The following is a 6,423-nucleotide window of genomic DNA, read 5'->3' as shown; positions in this document are numbered from 1 at the left end:
TTCATGTTATTCTAACACAGTTCAATCATCTTATCACTTTTTCTGGTTGTGTTTTTTAGTATTGCACTGTTATTAAAAAAAAAACAAACCTATGAAGTTAAATATCTCTGTAGATAAGATCCTTTTCAAAAGCCACGTTGTCAAGTAAAAGAACTGAAATTACTTTGACACATAAATGTACTTTCACGAGGAGGCCTTTTACCCAAAGGGCCTTTCACTAGCTGCGTGAGGGCGTGGTCATGTACTATGTGTGTGGTCATGTACCACGTGTGTGGTCATTTAAGGGGTCGTTTGTGTTAATCAGCTTCAGTTGCTGGGATGAATCACTTGAGAAAGTCAGCTTATGATTCCAGAGATGAGTCCATGTTTGTCTGGCTCCATTGCTCTTCAGCCTGGGATGGGGCAAAATTATCATGGCAGAAAGATGGGGCAGAAGGAAGCGCCTCCCCCTAGGCAGCTGAGAAGCAGTGAAAAGAATCTCGAAATCAAATACTCTTCATTTAAAAGCATAGCCCCAATGAGTCTCTCCACTTAAGACCCCAATAACATATTCATGTATTCATTAGGTCACAAATCTTGCAATCAAATACCTTTTCAGGGCATCATTCAAAGTAAGAAGCAAATCCACACCCCCAGGGTGACGTCACAAGAAGAAGAGAGCGCAGCTTGATGTTATCCAGACATGAGTTTTAGCGCAGCAGCTTTACTTCTCCAGATCACGTTTGTCTTTGCTGAAGAATGACGCCCCCTCCATTTCTCCTTGACTATGATATAGGCCAGCATTTTTCTTTGTTGTTATAAAAGGCCTTCTCCTTTCTTCTCTTTGCATTGGTTCTTTGAGCCAATCTGTCTTCCCGATGCACGTTCATTGGATCGTTTTCTGAGCGCACATTCTTTCTTTTCCTAAACACACAGCTGTTCAAGTTTCTTCTCTAGCCTTCCTTGCTTGCTTGCTTTCTCCTTGTCTCCTTTTGATCACTAGTCTTTAATTATTATCTTGCTTTTTATTATCATCCTTGCCTTATTCATTTCTAGTAATTAAACCCAAGGTGTCACATATGTTAGACAAGCACCCCACCTTTAATCTTTTGAATGTTTAGCTTTTTCTCTTACATATATTGTCTATCTCCAGTTTTTTTTTTAAAGACAGATTTTCCAGGTTATATTTATTTTCTCACCTTTGATATAGGATCTCATAAATTTAAGGCTGGTTTCCAATTTCCCATGCAGTCATGGGTAATCTTGGGCTTCTGCTCCTCCCGCATCCCTCTCCTTGGCGCTGGGGTTAGGGGTAGCAACACACCCCATTTATTTAGTGCTTGGGCCTGAACTCAGGACTTTGTGCAAACATTCTGCCAACACAACTATATTCCAAATGCAATGTTTAAATTATTAAAGTGAGTTGCCAATATTTTAACATGGAAAGAGAGGTCTGTGAGGGTGCCTTAGCGGTTAAGAACACTTTCTCTCCCAGAGGACCTGGGTTCCATTGCCAGCACCCACATGTTGCTTCACAGCAGCCTACAACTGCAATTCCACAGATTCCAATCTGCTCTCCTGGTCTCTCTGAGCATCAGGCATGCCTATAGTATATAGGCATACAGACTAAAAACTCCCATATACATAAAATGAAATGATTTTAAAAGGTGAGAGTTTATTCACAATATTATAGTTCAGCTTCTTCGAGAAAAAAACTGAAAATCTTGGACCAATAGGCTGATACTTTTCTGAGTCAGGAAATGCTGGGCATGATGATGGTTGTCTGCACCCCTCCGGAGCAGTCTCATGGCCTTGCATTGTTTCTGGGCCCTGAGCAGCCCATTTCCTTGTTTATATTCATCTGCAGAAAGGAAATAAAAGTTTACACCCTAGTCACACTGCCAGGCTGTAAAAGTTGCTTCTATCTACTTGATAATTATATATTCCTGGTGATTTTCCATGACTTTAGGTGCCTTAATGCTCTTTCTACAAAGGAGAGTCAAGAATGTCCATCTTCTGAACTGCTGTGAGGGTTAAATACATTTAAGAAATGGTTTAGACTTGTGCTGCATAAAGATAAACAGGTTCCCTATTGTTACAAAGCCACCTGGGCTTTGTAAGAACTACATTCACAGCCATTGTTACACTGTCTGCAGATGTGGCTTGAGCATGCTCTGTTCCCCCTTCCTCCAAGACAGGATTTCTCTGTGTAACCCCTGATTACCTGGAAATCACTCTGTAGAGCAGGCTAGCCTCAAACTCAGAGATCTGCATGCCCCTGCCTCCAGATTGCTGGGATCAAAGGCATGGGTCACCCCAGCCCACTGACAATGCTCTGCTTTCAAGACTATCCTTTTTGTTGTTGTGTGAGTGCTGTCACTTTTCTTCTTAGCGAGGAACTCATTGAGGTCACTCTCTCGTAACAGCGTGCGCGAGTGCGCGCGCGCACACACACACACACACACACACACACACACACACACGGGGAAGGGGACAGAGACAGAGAGACAGAGAGAAACAGAGGGACAGACACAGGGAGAGACAGATAGACAGAGACAGAGATACACACAGAGAGAGAGAGAGAGAGAGAGAGAGAGAGAGAGAGAGGGAGGGAGGGAGGGAGGGAGGGAGGGAGGGAGAGAGAGAGAGAGAGAGAGAGAGAGAGAGAGAGAGAGAGAGAACACAGAAGAATCTCCTGGTATCAAAATGAGTGGTTCTAAGTTTCTAGGCAGGCTGAGAGAGCTGTGATTGATGTGTCTTCCGCTAGTGCCCACCAGCTAGCTCCTAGACTGTGAACTGAACTCAAACCCAGAGTATTTGTTTTTTAATTCTTCTTTTTCTAATATCTGAAAAGTAATGATATCAAGACTGAAGCTAAGCCAGGCATGGTGGCTCATGCCTTTTACCTCAGTCAGCCCTCTAGATGCTGGTGAATCTCTGTGAGTTTGAGACTGTTCTGATATACATAGAAAATTCTAGAACAGCAAGAGCCACATAGAAAAACCCTGCTCAGAAACCAAAAGAAACAAACCCACCTTCCACACAGCAGCCTTAAGATCAATCCCTTTCCTTTTCCAGATTCCATTTATTTCCCTGTCTTTCACTGTGAGCTCTCTTTTACCACCCTCCTTTGTTCTTTCTCTCCCTCCCTCCCAACAGGCAATAGAACTCTGTTCTCAGCACTAATGACTTTGTAGTCTGAAACATTAGATTTGATTAGTCACATCTTATCTTGGGCCAGGAAACACATTATGACTAGTTAACAAGTTATTCATGTTAATATCAAAATTGAACTGTGCTATACAGTTGTGGGTGCGACATAGGAATTTTTCAAATTAAGTACCTGCTTCAGGAAAGACTCCCCTCATTGTAAAAACTATTCAAGCCCCCTTTTCAAGATGCTTTCTCCCATATAATAATCTCCAGTATGAACAGCCCTAGGTGAAAAATAGCTTAAATAGTTACCTAAACTTTAACAGAAAACCACGTATCATGAAATCTCTTTGTCTAAGCCTCTGTTCCTCTCTCTCTCTTTCTCCCTCCCTCCCTGCTTGTCTGCCAGTTTTAATTATGTTCCTTCGTGAAGGGAAGAGTAAGGTAAATGGCCTTTCAGAATGCTCAGACTTGCAATTCTCTGCCTGTGTTTTCTGACCTAAATTTACCCATAAGCTCTGTTTTACTGACTGTATTCAATTTGTAAGAAATGATTGGACTTAATTGGACCTGCGATTTTAATAAAAACAGAAAGCATTAATACTTCATCACGAGGCTCTTTTTTATTTGTTTTTGGAATTTGTTTTAAATTGGCCAATGGTACAGGAGGAGAAAACAGAGCATGCTCTAAAGGTCTATACTACTGGAGGGTCTGAGAATGACTGACAGGCCTTGGAGTGGAGTGGGGGGCATAGAGGGATTTGGAACCTGGAAAGATCCAGGTTTCCTACCTGGTGGTATTTGGCAGACAGAGGTTTTTTGGAGGGTCAGTGGGGCAAAGTGGAATTAAAATATTGAATCTGGGTGAGCTGTTTTGATCTGGCTATAAGCCAAAGAGGAAGTGTACACAGGTGGGCACTCAGAAATCAGCAGGCTACAAGCACCCAAGGACAAAGTAATATGAGGACTCACTCCAAAGTCTGACTGGGCAGGCAGCCATCAACTCAGGGTGCCACAGGGAGGGAAAAGGCAGGGACAGCTGGGGAACCAGGAACTGGGCAAGCTACATGAGCACTGGCCCGGGAAGCAAAAAGACCTTGATAACAGATACCAAACCCTGTTTATGATGTAGTCGGAAAGGCATGAGCAAAGACTCTATCCTTAGGTTCCTCCCAAACCAGGCACTGTGACCCAAGACAGCTTTCCGTGGCTCAGTCCAGGGCTTGGCATAGAGGAAGTGAAAATGTAGCATTCAGAGGCTCAATGTCTGTGTGCAGACATTGGGAGTTTTGCATACCTTATTCTGTAAGGATCAAATTGAATACATACCTAACAGTACACACCTAACACGCCTTGGAGCAGGTGCTCGGTGCAGAATTGTTCTGCCATCTGCTTTTCAACACCATCTTCCGGATTCACTTGTAGCTGGAACAAGGAGTTAGAAAGTAATGAAAACGAAGGCCTGTGGTTTATGAAGGCCTTAGATAGATGAGGTGGCAGGGATTTGCCCGGGAGCTGGTATGTTTAACATTTCTGCTTTCAGCAGCTTCCCTTGGAGACTGCTTACGTTCTATTTTGACCTAAAACAACATACTGTTTTGAAAGAGTCTTCTAACTCCCCCTTGGCCTTACTTCACGGTTGGTGGGTTGCTTATAGACGAAGATGGTTTGCCACTGGAAATCATCTCTCTGTATTTGGGTTCAATGGGAAGTGGATTTCACATACGAGTGAAGCGTACAAACACGAGTGATGGCAAACATAGAGAAAAGAGAGCCAGCCTGACGCTCTTCGCAAAGTAGGTATACTACTTCTACTTCGATAATGTTATCTGGACTTCCATGATAACACAGGTTGATCTAATGTTAATGTGGAAGCCCCTCACCCCTTTTGTTATTTCTCTTATCTATTCTACATCTCTGTCTCAACCAACCCAGTGCCCCGAGGATTAAATCCAAATTCTTCAACATGGTGAGTGTACTTTTGGAAACTAATCTGAGCAAACTGTGTGACCTCATTGGTCACGTCTCTTAAAACTGAACGGCAAGAAAGGAAATGGTCTTTCAACATAAATGGGGGTCTAGGAAGCAGCCCAACAATAGAAAAAAGAAACAGCTTTGCTATGCTCAAAAAGCAGAACAGCAGAATGATGTAGCTAAACAAAATTAGCTACAACTCCATGCCAGAGTTGCCCTCATTTATTGGGTTGGATTTGTATAATTAATTGCACACATATTTGTTCACCCGAACCGGGACCAAAACCCAACCAATCAGAAACATCCTAATTTGCGTAGCAGGAATTGCATGCTGGGAAATTGCACAGCAGAGAGACTCATCCTATTGCCTGCACCACTCTCTCAGACTATGACCTATGCTGCCCATTCTTTCGTTATTGCGTTGTGCCTGATTCCTTGGCACTGCACTAAGTGAAAAAAAAATAATCCCCTTCTTCCTACCATCATCTAAAGGGTATTTTTGTTCACTGATCTGCCTTAAAGCTGACCTGTAAAACAAACAGGGATGAATTCGAGTAACAAGCCATGCTATGTTCAGATATTTGTTTTTCTGAAGTAATTTCTTCTTTCTTCTTTACTTTTTTACATCTTACTCATACTACTTCATATCCTAGTCTATAAGCTGTCCCCTTCTTGGGGAACATACCTTTGAGTCGCCTATAACTAACCCAAGGGTAGAAGTTATCAGGTGTTCATTAGAACCTGGAGCAAATACTTAGATATGCATTGAAAAGAAGCTACACTGTCTAGTAATTACTTATATGCCAGCCTTTTTTCTTCATAACCCTAAATATTTTAAAGATAATATGGTAAAACTCACCCTACACACAAAACACTTCATGGCTATTATATGTAGCCAGTATGTGTTCAATGTATAAAACAATGAATTGACCTCAAGTGGAACAAAATTTTCTCCAAACAATAAATTATACCAGAATTATTCTGGTAATTGTAAAAAACAACCAGAAAGGTACTGGTTCTGAAAAAAAAAATTACAGATGTACACAATGTCAGATAAAGCTAAAAGGTTCTAATGTTCATGCACAATGCATGTATGTGGGTAGTCACATCAACAGAGGCGTTTGGAGTCCTGAAAACATTTGATACAATTACTGAGAATGAAAGAGACTTTCTTGAAACAGAAATGAGATGAATGAACAGAAACAGCATTGGTAAGTACATTATGAAGTCAGCGAGTGGCAGCTAATCGCAGTGTTAAATATGTACGTATAAGTGTCCTGGTGAGATGCCCTGTTTCTACATTTCCATGCTGTCCAT

Source organism: Rattus norvegicus, chromosome 7 (assembly GCF_036323735.1).
Source record: "Rattus norvegicus strain BN/NHsdMcwi chromosome 7, GRCr8, whole genome shotgun sequence".
Classification (NCBI taxonomy): Eukaryota; Metazoa; Chordata; class Mammalia; order Rodentia; family Muridae; genus Rattus; species Rattus norvegicus.
The sequence above is the reverse complement of the archived record's forward strand: the minus strand, read 5'-3'. Positions refer to the sequence as shown.